The 11,906-nt window shown below is 40.0% G+C and overlaps 1 long non-coding RNA gene across 1 annotated transcript; it reads right to left on the bottom strand.

Moving 5' to 3' along the window:
• Positions 1 to 6,691: 6,691 nt before the first annotated feature.
• LOC108293808 lies at positions 6,692 to 9,043 on the bottom strand. The gene is made up of 2 exons (XR_001820815.2): positions 8,403 to 9,043; positions 6,692 to 8,295 (listed from the first exon to the last, which is right to left on the bottom strand). It is a non-coding gene; the product is annotated as an uncharacterized LOC108293808 (long non-coding RNA).
• Positions 9,044 to 11,906: the final 2,863 nt, after the last annotated feature.

Genomic DNA, 11,906 nt, shown 5'->3' with positions numbered 1-11,906 from the left:
CAGGCAATTCTCCTGCCTCAACCTCCTGAGTAGCTGGGACTACAGGCACGCACCACCATGCCCAGCTAATGTTTTGTATTTTTAGTAGAGACGGGGTTTCACCATGTTGACCAGGGTGGTCTCGATCTCTTGACCTCGTGATCCACCCGCCTCAGCCTCCCAAAGTGCTGGGATTACAGGCTTGAGCCACCGCGCCCGGCTATTTTTATATTTTCTTACTGCTTTATGTTGGCTTGATTTGGCTTCTGTGTGTTTTTGCCTCAATGTGTGTAACCTATCAGTGGAAAAGCCTAATTTTTTTTTTTTCAATGACACTAGGAAGAGAGGTGGTAATTTTTTACCTCTGAAATTATTCTGGGTTTAATTGTCAGCTGTTCGGCTGCTTCCTTCATCACAGCACTCTCACATGCATCTGCTCTAACATGCTGTACCCCTGCCACTTCCTTGCACACACGCACCGTGCTTCTCATTTAATTTTGGCCACTGTAGGTATCAGTGTGATCTGATCAACACTCTGGTTACCTTGGTCAGTGAAAAGATGCTACTATATTGTTTTTTGTCCCAAAGTGAGTAAAATCTCCTAGGGCAGAGAGAGAGTCTTCATGCCAACCATTGGGCCTCCGTTTCTGTTGAGTTTCTTATCAGTCCTCAAGCTATGCTAGGAAAGTTATAAAATGCCAATATTTATAAACATTTACTTTGCCCAAAAAATATTTACACTGGATTTTGTAAGGGAAGCACTTTGTCCCAAAAAGATTTATAAGAATGTACTAATAGTTTCATTTGATTAGGATTGAACAGTTCAGTTGTATCTAGGCCCCACAGTGACCAGTAAAGTCCTATTAAAAAATGTAAAAGTGTATGCCAAACACCTTAATGTAACTATCCTTTCACACACACAAGTCTGAGAGTCCTTATTTATCTTTTATTAGGCTCAGTGCATTAAATATTTGCCTGCCACCTGTAGCCATGCCTTGCTCTGCACTATGAACAACTCAGACCTGTCCCTTCATGGTCTGATTAGGGTGTCATACAAAGCTCTCTCCCTAGCATAGTTTTTCAGCTGTCAAAATCATGAAAATGACAGCACTTAACCCCTATTTTAAAGTATGTGCAGTAAATGCACAAATGTATGTAAATGTCAGACATTTACAAAGTCAGTAATCTCACCCAGGCCTGCTGTGTAAACCGGTCAAAGCACCTGGGAGTGCTCATTCCACCATTAGGTGAAATTCAGGCAGTTCAGACAGCCAGGTTTCACTGTTTTCTCGCTAAATTGGCTTTATTTATACAGTTTCTTGGAATCTAGCATTCTAAACAAGCTCTAAAAAGCAGAAGAAATGGTACCACAGTGATAAGAGTTTTTAATGAATACCCATGGACACAGTGTTGAGCCTCAGGTAAGTCTTGGAAGAAGTAAAACACAGTATAATTTGTGTAAGTATCTCTCCGAGAAAATAGGGAGGAGGTGACCAGGAAAAAATACCCACCGTTGAACGACATGTTTGTACTTGATGAGATGAATCTGTCATCAGGTTTTAAAATCAGAATCATTTGGGCTTTTTCAAAACCATTTTATACTCAAAATATTTAATTGCTGTATTTGTGAAAAATGTTTTTAGCTGGCCACTTAAGTTTGCTGCATATCCTTAGCTGCTGTTGTGCCTTAAATAGAGTCATAGGATGCTTTTTAAAAAAGCCCTTCAGAATATACTTGTAAAGGTAAATTGGCATTTTTTGTTTATGTGTTAAACAGAGCATGAAAAGCCTTCATAATATTAGGCCAAACAATTAATGGCTGCCAGCTAGCGCTACACTTATCTAAAGCTGTTAACATTCATTTTTTTTCTATCAAATTTATGAAGGACTAAATAGTACTACTGGGTTTTATTCATGGTTTAGAAATCCAGTTTTAACTATAATTCAACAATATTTTGGTGTGATGAGGTGTTTATGAAATATGCAAAATTTACAAGTAGTTTTAGTTGGGAAATCACATTTGATCTTATGTTTTAATGTTTTCACATGAAAACTAAGAGGTAATTAATACCTTTCTCTAGTAGTGGTGTAGATGAAGGGCAGATGCTCATTGTTGAATCTCAAACTTTTCCAGCTAACCTCAGTTTAGAAGAAAAATGTATTAAAGTGTTATAAAGATCACTTAGAGAATGTCAGACTGTGAATTATAGTTCTCAGTAATGGGGATGGTACGTGGCTCAGTCCATAGAGGCCTATGCATGTTTAGAAGAAATAAGTACCAATCCATGGAACCAACATAGATGGGAGAAAGATGACTAGCATCAGCAAACTAATCAAAAATACATTTTAAACTCATACCTCAATTTGAATTGATAAAAATGAAAAATAGCCATGTATTGTATTTATTGTCCAAGATTGGCCACCTTGTACATTTGATTTGTTACAGAATTTAAAAAGCTAGATTGAACACCTTAATCTTAACCTCAAGAGTTTTAATCACTATTGTTGTGTTTTGGAGAGAAGAGGGATATAATTTACATATGAAATGTAGAGATCTAAATGCATACAGTCTAATCAAGCTTGACAAATGTCCACTCCTTTAACCACACTCCTGTTCTGTTGCAGATTAGTTTTCCTTATCCCCAAACTCATACAGCTGGAATCATACAGCATGCACCATTTGCCTTATGTAACTCAGCATGATGTCTTTAAGATTCATCTGTGTCGGTGCTTGTATCAGCAGTTCGTTCCTTTTTTGGTTTTTTTTGAAATGGGAGTTTCACTCTTGTTGCCCAGGCTGGAGTGCAATGACACAATCTTGGCTCACTGCAACCTCCACCTCCCGGGTTCAAACAATTCTCCTGCCTCAGCCTCCCAAGTAGCTGGTATTAAAGGTATGCGCCATCACACCCGGCTAATTAGAGACAGGGTTTTGCCATGTTAGTCAGGCTGGTCTTGAACTCCTGACCTCAAGTGATGCACCCACTTTGACCTCCCAAAGTGCTGTGGGGTGTGAGCCAGCATGCTTAGCCTGGTTTGTTCCTTTTTATTGTTTCGTGCTGTTTGAATGCATGATAGTTTACGTAGCTATCCTTCTGTTCATGTACCCCTGAGCTGTTTCACTTTGGAGCTATTCTAAATACAAAAATTCTTGTACAGGGATATTTGTGGACATGTTTTCATTTCTCTTTGGTTAAAAAGCTACCGGTAGAACTTCTAGGTCTTATGGTAGCTGTATATTTAACTTTTTAAGAAACTGCCCAACGGTTTTCTAAAACCACTGCTATTTTCCATTCCTGCCAGCACATTGTACTCTGGTTGTTTTTTACATCCCTGCTGACATTTGGTATTGTCCATCTTTTTCATTTTAACCATGCTCCAGGGTATGTGGTGGTATCTCATGGTGGTTTAATTTGCATTTGCCTGATGACTAATAGAGAGTACTTTTCATGTGGTTTTTTCCTTTTAATTGGGTAAGATTCCTTTGTGCATTCTGGACATAAAGGATTGTCAGATTGATGTATCACAAATATCTTTTCCCACTCTATGGCTTGTTTTTTCCATATACCTGTTGAGAAGGGTTTAGTTTTGGTGAAATCCACTTTATCAGTTTTTGTTTTACAGTTAATGCTTTCTGTGTGCTCTTTAAGAAGTCGTTACCTACCCCAAGCTAATGAAAATACTGTTTTATTTTTCTTAGGAGTATAATAGTTGTAGCAAATATTCAGGTTTGTTATTCACCTTGAATTAGTATTTTTATATGCCATGAAGTAGGTAGGCATTAAGTACCTTTGAACATTCTACTGAATGTTTAGTGGTTCCAGCACCACTTGTCAAAGATTCTCCTTCCACCATTAAATTGTTCTGGTGCCCTTGCATGAAAAAATTTGACCATATATCTGTGGATCTAGTTTTCTGTTCCATTCTGTTTATCTTTTTGTGAAAACTTGGTAAGTCTTGAGCTCAGGTAAAACAGACATTCTAATTTCTTTTTCTGCAAATAGCTTTGTTTATTCTAGGTCTTTTGCATTTCCAAATAAAGTCTGTCAATCTCTAACACTACTCCCAGAAAAAGATTTGTGCATTTTGACTAGGATTCACTGAATCTATAAATCGACTTAATACTTTAACAACATTAAGTCACCCAATCCATTAAACATGTTTTTCCATTTACTTCATTTTTTCTCAGCAGTGTTTTACAGATTTCAATGCAGAGATCCTGTATATCCATTAACTTTATCCTTGGGTATTTCATGTTTTTTGGATACATTTTTTTTTTTTTTGCTTTTAATACTCCAACTTTCATTTTTAGCTCATCATGTCTAACCAGAACTATGTTGTAAATTACTTAAATGAGGAGTCTTTTGAAACTTTTATTGGTAACAGTGGGAGTAAGCTTGCTGAACTGAAATTTATAATAGCAAAATTGGAAGGAATCCCTCCTCTACTTTTTCAAATTAATTAATTAGAGATGCTGTAATGGAAGCTGAGAGAATATGTGATTTGCCCAAGAGCTCACAGCTAGTTACTGGCAGCACAAAGGACAGAATCATTCAGGTTTCCTGACTGCTTGTCAAGAACTTTGATCTCAGTGGATTCTACCTTTGGCCCCATTTTAATGTCCAAAACACAGTAATTTTTAAGAATTACTTTTGTGTAATTTAATTTTGGATTTCTTTTTTACTAACTAGAGGACAGGTAAACTGAGATGAGCTAGTGCAGGGGGCAGCATACTGTGTGTGGCCTGTGCTGCCTGTTTGGTGAGGTTTTATTGGAACAGCCACACCTATGTGTTTATGTTTTGTTTGTGGATGCCTTCACGCTACACTGCACGGGTGAATAGTTGTGAGAGAGATATCTGAAAGCCTGTACAGCCTAAGGTATTTAGTATCTGGCCCTTTATGGAAATGAGAAAGTTTGCCAATTCCCAGGCAATTATAATCTAAATATATTTAAAATCGGAGATATTTTCTATTTAAAATCAATCTTGCCACAGTCCTTTGGGGAGCAGCGTATTTCACATAGCAGGATAATCTTATGACTTGATTACATTTTCTTCTTGCCATTTTCACTGAAATAAGTGGAGATTTTATTTACTAAAACTATTTTTACTAAATGTTAGTAGCACAAAAGTATCAGTTTCAATACACTGTGATGAGTTTCCATGAAAATTAGTATCTCTTTAGTTATCTCTGTTATTAAGTAACTAGCTTTCTAATAAATTGTAAGAGAAGTATACCGGGAAGAGAGATGTTTAATCCTCAACTGGAATTAGTCAGGGGAGAGGATTATCATCTCATCCTTGTCCTCCCTTTTTAATCTAAGCCACTATAACTATGTGTCCCTTTTAAAGCAGCATATTCAACACTGTCATCCTACACTTTTTAAAGCTTTTGATTCTGCACTAGTTATAGACTTACAGGGAATTGAAAAGACAGTACAGATTCATCTTACATAACTACAGGAAATTGATTTTTGCACAGCGTATATCATTTTATGCCATCTTATCTTCCTGTAACCCTACCAAGACAGTTGAGATACAGAACTGCTTCACTGCCATATAAAGATCTGTTGATGTCAGCATTTTACCAATTTGAGTGAAATGTAGAAAACTTAACTCTCTTGTCCGTCCCCTCCCCACTCTATTGATAATTGTCTTAAATATATCTGCTATGTACATTGAGATCCACATCAGACAATTTTGCTTTCACTACCAAATAATTTAGAAAACACAAGAAGGAAAAAGTCTATTGTATTTACCCATTTTTTGCTGTTTCTGTCATTCTTCCTGACATTCCAAGACTTTTTTTTTTTTTAAACGTTTCTGGTTCAAGACCTTCCATTAGGGTAGGTTTATTCAAGGTCTACAGGGTAGAACCATTCAACATATTATGTTAGTTTTTCATCATCCAAGAACGTCTTACCCCTTCATTCCTGAAGGAACATTTCACCAGATACAGAATTTGGAGTTGACAGTTTTGTTTTGAGGCAGTCTCACTCTGTTGCCCAGGCTGGAGTGCGGTGGCAGGATCTTGGCTCACTGCAACCTCCACCTCCTGTGTTCAAGCAATTCTAATGCCTTAGCCTCCCAAGTAGCTGAGATTACAGGCACAGGCCACCATGCCTAGCTAATTTTTTTTATTTTTAGTAGAGACAGAATTTTGCCATGTTAACCAGGCTGGTCTCAAACTCCTGAATTGAAGTGATCCACTCACCTTGGCCTCCCAAAGTGCTAGGATTACAGGCATGCACCACTGTGCTCAGCCACCAGCTGACAGTTCTTTTAGCACTCTAAAGTAATTGGTCTCACTTCCTTCTTGCCTCCATGGTTTACAAAGAGAAATCTGTCATTTGCGTTACTTTTCCCTATAGGTAAGATGTCATTTCTTTCTTGACACTTTCAAGCTTTTTTCTTTGTCTTTAGTTTTCAGAAGTCTGTCCTATCACGGATTTATTGGGGTTTCACTCAGCTTTTTGAATACAGGCATACCTCAGAAATATTATGGGTTCAGTTCCAGACCACTGCAATAAACCAAATACCACAAGAAAGCAAGTCACATGAATTTTTTGCTTTTTCAGTGCATATAAAATGGTTTACACTATAGTTTTTTTTTAAGTGAGCAACAGTATTATGCCTAAAATATAATGTACACATATTAATTTAAAAATACTTTTACATGTCAGAGGAGGGTAGGAAAAGATAATTTTTAAATAAATACCTTACTGCTAAGAAATTCTAACAACCATTCTTTGAGTCATAATCTTTTTGCTGGTGGACAGTCTTGCCTCAATGTTGATGGCTGCTGACTGATCAGGGTGGTGGTTGCTGAAGCCTGGTGTAACTGTGGCAATTTCTTAAAATAAGACAACAGTGGAGTTTGCTGCATTGATTAACTCTTCTTTCATGAAAGATTCCTCTGTAGCATATGATGCTGTTTGACAGCATTTACCCACAGTAGAACTTTTCAAAATTAGGAGTCGATCCTCTCGAACCCTGCCAATGGTAAGTTTATGGGATATTCTAAATCTTTTGTTGTCATTTCAACAATGTTCACAGCATCTTCACCAGGAGTAGATTCCATCTCAAGAAATCATTTTCTTTGTTCGTCCATGAGAAGCAACTGTTGATCCACACAAGTTTGATCCTGGGATTACAGCAATTCAGTCACATCTCCAGGCTCCTCCACTTCTAATTCTCTTGCTATTTTCACCCTATCTGCAGTTCCTTCCTCCTCTGAAGTCTTGAAACCCTCTTATTCCTTCCAAACTCCTATTAATGTTGATATTTTGACCTCCTCCCATGAATCGAATGCTCTTAATGGCATCTAAAATGGTGAATCCTTTCCAAAAGGTTTTCAACTGACTTTGCCCAGAACCATCAGGAGAATTATAAAATGTATTTGTCAAATAATAAGTCTTGAAAATCAAAAGTACACCTTGATCCATGGGCTGCAGAATAGATACTATGTTAGCAGGCATGAAAATATTCATCTCCTTGTACATCTCCATCCGAGTTCTTGGGTAACCAGGTGCATTGTTAATGAGTAGCAATATTTTGGGCTTTGTTTTTTTCAGACAGGGTTTCACCATGTTGCCTAGGCTGGTCTCAAACTCCTGGCCTCAAGCGATCCACCCACCTTAGCCTCCCCAAGTGCTGGGATTACAGGCATGAGCCACTGCACCAAGCCATAGTTTGACTTTCTAGGACATTTTTAGAAAATTCACTATTCAAAACAAAGTCGAAGAGACAAGGAGTAGACACACTTATCCCTATTCCTCCCACTAAGTGCAGCCTGGACTTTTACATAAAACAAACATGAGACAACTATGAAAGATGAGAAGACTGACTGGCTAGGAACTTCAGTACCCAAGGAATAACACAGCATTGACTTACCTGGGTTTTCCTTTGCCTCATATAGCTCAGATTGAGCGCTGGAGAAATTGGTACCCCAGAAACACCAATAGGAGCCGACAGCTAAGCAAAGCCTGGTATCTCTAGCCAAAGGATCAGGACAGGGCAACCTAGAAAGATGGAGAGCTCTCAGACAGTAACTGCCCTACTCTATGCAAACACCATGGAAAACCCATGGCCCAAACCCCACAGCCTCATCAGCAAAGGCCAAGTGGAGAGCCTAGACCTTTTCCTTTGCCTGTTGTAATGAGGCCTCCCCATCTCCTGCTGGAGCCATGTCAAAGCTAGCCCAGTAGGGAGTGTGGGACTTCTATCCCTGCAAGATGGTGATGAGGTCCACTCCCATGGTGTCACTGGAGGCTATATTGGGAGCCTAGACTTTCACCCTGATCCAGGAGAAACAACTCCCCCCACTCCTATGGTATCAGTGGGGCTCATGTGTTCTAGTGGGAAGCTACCCCTCCCCCTGCCTATGTTCAAAGGGGGCTCAGTGGTGAGCCTGAACCCTCACCCCACCACTTGGCCCCTTCACCACCTGGGGTAAACATGATTGACAAATGTGTGTCTTCCAACTGCTCCACTGATCGGCCATTCCCTTCTCTCTCCCCTACTTTTCTGGCCTTCCTATTTCCTGACACACAACAGTACTGAAATTAGGCCAATTAATAACCCCACAATGGCATCTAAATGTGAGAGGTGAGGAAGCTGCAGGAGAAAATCTGGAGTCAGGGGATTTTTCTCCCCTAGCCAAGGGAAGCCATGAGAGACTGTACCAGGAAGAACGTTGCATTCCAGCGCAGATACTGTGCTTTTCCCAGTCTTCGCAACCAACAGACCAGGAGATGCCCTCTGGTGCCCACGCCACCAAGGCCCTGAGTTTCAGTCACAAAACTGGGCAGCAATTTGGGCAGACACCGAGCTAGTGGCAGGAGTTTTTTTTTTCATACCCCAGTGGTATCTGGAATGCCAGCGAGGTAGAACCCTTCACTTCCCTGGAAGGGGGACTAAAGCCAAGGGGATAAGTGGTCTGGCTTGGTGGGTCCCACTCTCACGGAACCCAGCAAGCTAAGATCCACTGGCTTGAAATTCCTGCTGCTAGCACAGCAGTCTGAGGTCAACCTGGGAAGATTGAGCTTGGTGGGGGGAGGGGCGTCCACCACTGCTGAGGCTTGAGTAGGTGGTTTTCCCCTCACAGTGTAAACAAACCTGCAGGGAAGTTTGAACTGGGTGGAGCCCACTGTAGCTCAGCAAGGCCTCTGCGGCCAAACTGCCTGTCTAGATTCCTCCTCCGTGAGCATGGCATCTCTGAAAAAAAGGCAGCAACCCCAGTCATGGGCTTACTGATAAAACCCTCATCTCCCTGGGACAGAGTACCTGGGGGAAGGGGTGACTGTGAGCATAGCTTCAGCAGAGGTAAGCTCTCCCAGCACAGCATTCAAGCTCTGATAAGGGACAGACTCTCCTCCAGTGGGTCCCTGACTCCTGTATATCCTGACTGGGAAACACCTCCCAGTAGGGGCCAACAGATACCTCATACAGGAGAGCTCTGGCTAGCATCTGGCAGGTGCCCCTCTGGGACAAAGCTTCCAAAGGAACAGGTAGCAATCTTTGCTGTTCTGCAGCCTCCGCTGGTGATTCCCAGGCAAACAGGGTCTGGAGTGGACCACCAGCACACCTGCAGCAGAGGGGCCAGACTGTTAGAAGGAAAATTAACAAAGGAATAGCATCAACATCAACAAAAAGGAGGTCCACTCAGAGACCCCATCCAAAGATCACTAATATCAAAGACCAAAAGCAGATAAATCCATGAAGATGGGGAGACACCAGCGCAAAAAAGGCTGAAAATTCCAACAACCAGAACACCTCTTCTCCAAAGGATCACAACTCCTTGCCAGCAAAGGAGCAAAACTGAACACAGAATGGGTTTGACGAATTGACAGAAGTAGACTTCAGCAGGTGGGTAATAACAAACTCCTATAAGCTACAGGAGCATATTCTTATCCAATGCAAGGAAGCTAAAAAGATTAAAAGGAGTTGCTAATTAGAATAACCAGTTTAGGGAAGAACATAAATGACCTGATGGAGCTGAAAAATAGCGCGAGAACTTTGTGAAGCATATACAGGTATCAACAGCTGAATCAATCAAGTGAAGGAAAGGATATCAGAGACTGAAGATCAACTCAATGAAATAAAGGGAGAATACAAGATGATAGAAAAAAGAGTGAAAAGAAACGAGCAAAGCCTCCAAGAAATATGGAACTATGTGAAAGGAACAAATCTACCTTTGATCAGTGTACCTGAAAGTGATGGGGAGAATGGAACCAAGTTGGAAAACACTCTTCAGGCTATTATCCAGGATATTATCCAGGAGAACTTCCCCAACCTAGCAAGGCAGGCCAACATTCAAATTCAGGAAATTCAGAGACTACCACAAAGATATTGCTTAAGAATAGCAACCCCAAGACACATAATCATCAGATTCACTAAGGTTGAAATAAAGGAAAAAATGTTAAGTGCAGCCAGAGAGAAAGGTCGGGTTACCCACAAAGGAAAGCCCATCAGACTAACAGCAAATCTCTCTGTGGAAACCCTACAAAAGTCAGAAGAGAGTGGGGGCCAATATTCAACATTCTTAAAGAATTTTCAACCCAGAATTTCATATCCAGCCAAACTAAGCTTCATAAGCAAAGGAGAAATAAAATCCTTTACAGACAAGCAAATGCTTAGAGATTTTGTCACCACCAGGCCTGCCTTACAAGAGCTCCTAAAGGAAGCACTAAACATGGAAAGAAACAACTGGTACCAGCCACTGCAAAAACATACTAAAGTGTAGAGACCATCAACGGCAGGAAGAAGCTGCATCAGTTAATGGCCAAAATAACCAGCTACCATCATAATGACAGGATCAAATTCACACAGAACAATATTAACTTTAATGTTAATGAGGTAAATGCCCCAATTAAAAGACACAGTCTGGCAAATTGGATAAACAGCCAAGACCCACCAATGTGCTGTATTCAGGAGACCCATCTCACATGCAAAGACAAACATAGGCTCAAAATAAAGGGATGGAAGGATATTTACCAAGCAAATAGAAAGCAAAAAAAACAAAAACAAAAAGCAGAAGTTGCTTTACAAATCTGGGCTCTCCTGTATTGGGCGTTTATTACTGGGTTAATAATGAAATTAAGGCAGAAACAAAGATGTTCTTTGAAACCAATGATAACAAAGACACAACATTCCAGAATCTCTGGGACACATTTAAAGCAGTGTGTAGAGGGAAATTTATAGCACTAAATGCCCACAAGAGAAAGCAGGAAAGATCTAATATTGACACCCTAACATCACAATTAAAAGAACTAGAGAAAGAAGAGCAAACAAATTCAAAAGCCAGCAGAAGACAAGAAATAAAGATCAGAGCAGAACTGAAGGAGGCAGNAAAAAAAAAAAAAAAAAAAAAAAAAAAAAAAAAAATCAATGAATCCAGGAGCTGGTTTTTTGAAAAGATCAACGAAACAGACTGCTAGCCAGACTAATAAAGAAGAAAAGAGAGAAGAACCAAATAGATGCAATAAAAAATAAGATATCACCACCAATCCCACAGACAAACTACCATCAGAGAATAAACACCTCTACACAAACTAGAAAATCTAGAAGAAATGGATCAATTCCTGGACACATACACCCTCCCAGAACTGAACCAGGAAGAAGTTGAATCCCTGAATAGGCCAATAACAAGTTCTGAAATTGAGGCAACAATTAACAGCCTACCAATCAAAAAAAGTCCAGGACCAGAGCCGAATTCTACAGAGGTACAAAGAGGAGCTGGTACCATTCCTTCTGAAACTATTCCAAACAATGGAAAATGAGGAATCCTCCCTAACTCATTTTAAGAGGCCAGCATCATCCTGATACCAAAACCTGGCGGAGACACAACAACAGAAGAAAATTTCAGGCCAATATCCCTAATGAACATCAATGCAAAAATGCTCAGTAAAATACTGACAAACTGAAT

This window comes from Cebus imitator, unplaced genomic scaffold, assembly GCF_001604975.1.
Source record: "Cebus imitator isolate Cc_AM_T3 unplaced genomic scaffold, Cebus_imitator-1.0 Scaffold548, whole genome shotgun sequence".
NCBI classification, from domain to species: Eukaryota; Metazoa; Chordata; class Mammalia; order Primates; family Cebidae; genus Cebus; species Cebus imitator.
The sequence above is the reverse complement of the archived record's forward strand: the minus strand, read 5'-3'. Positions and strand labels throughout refer to the sequence as shown.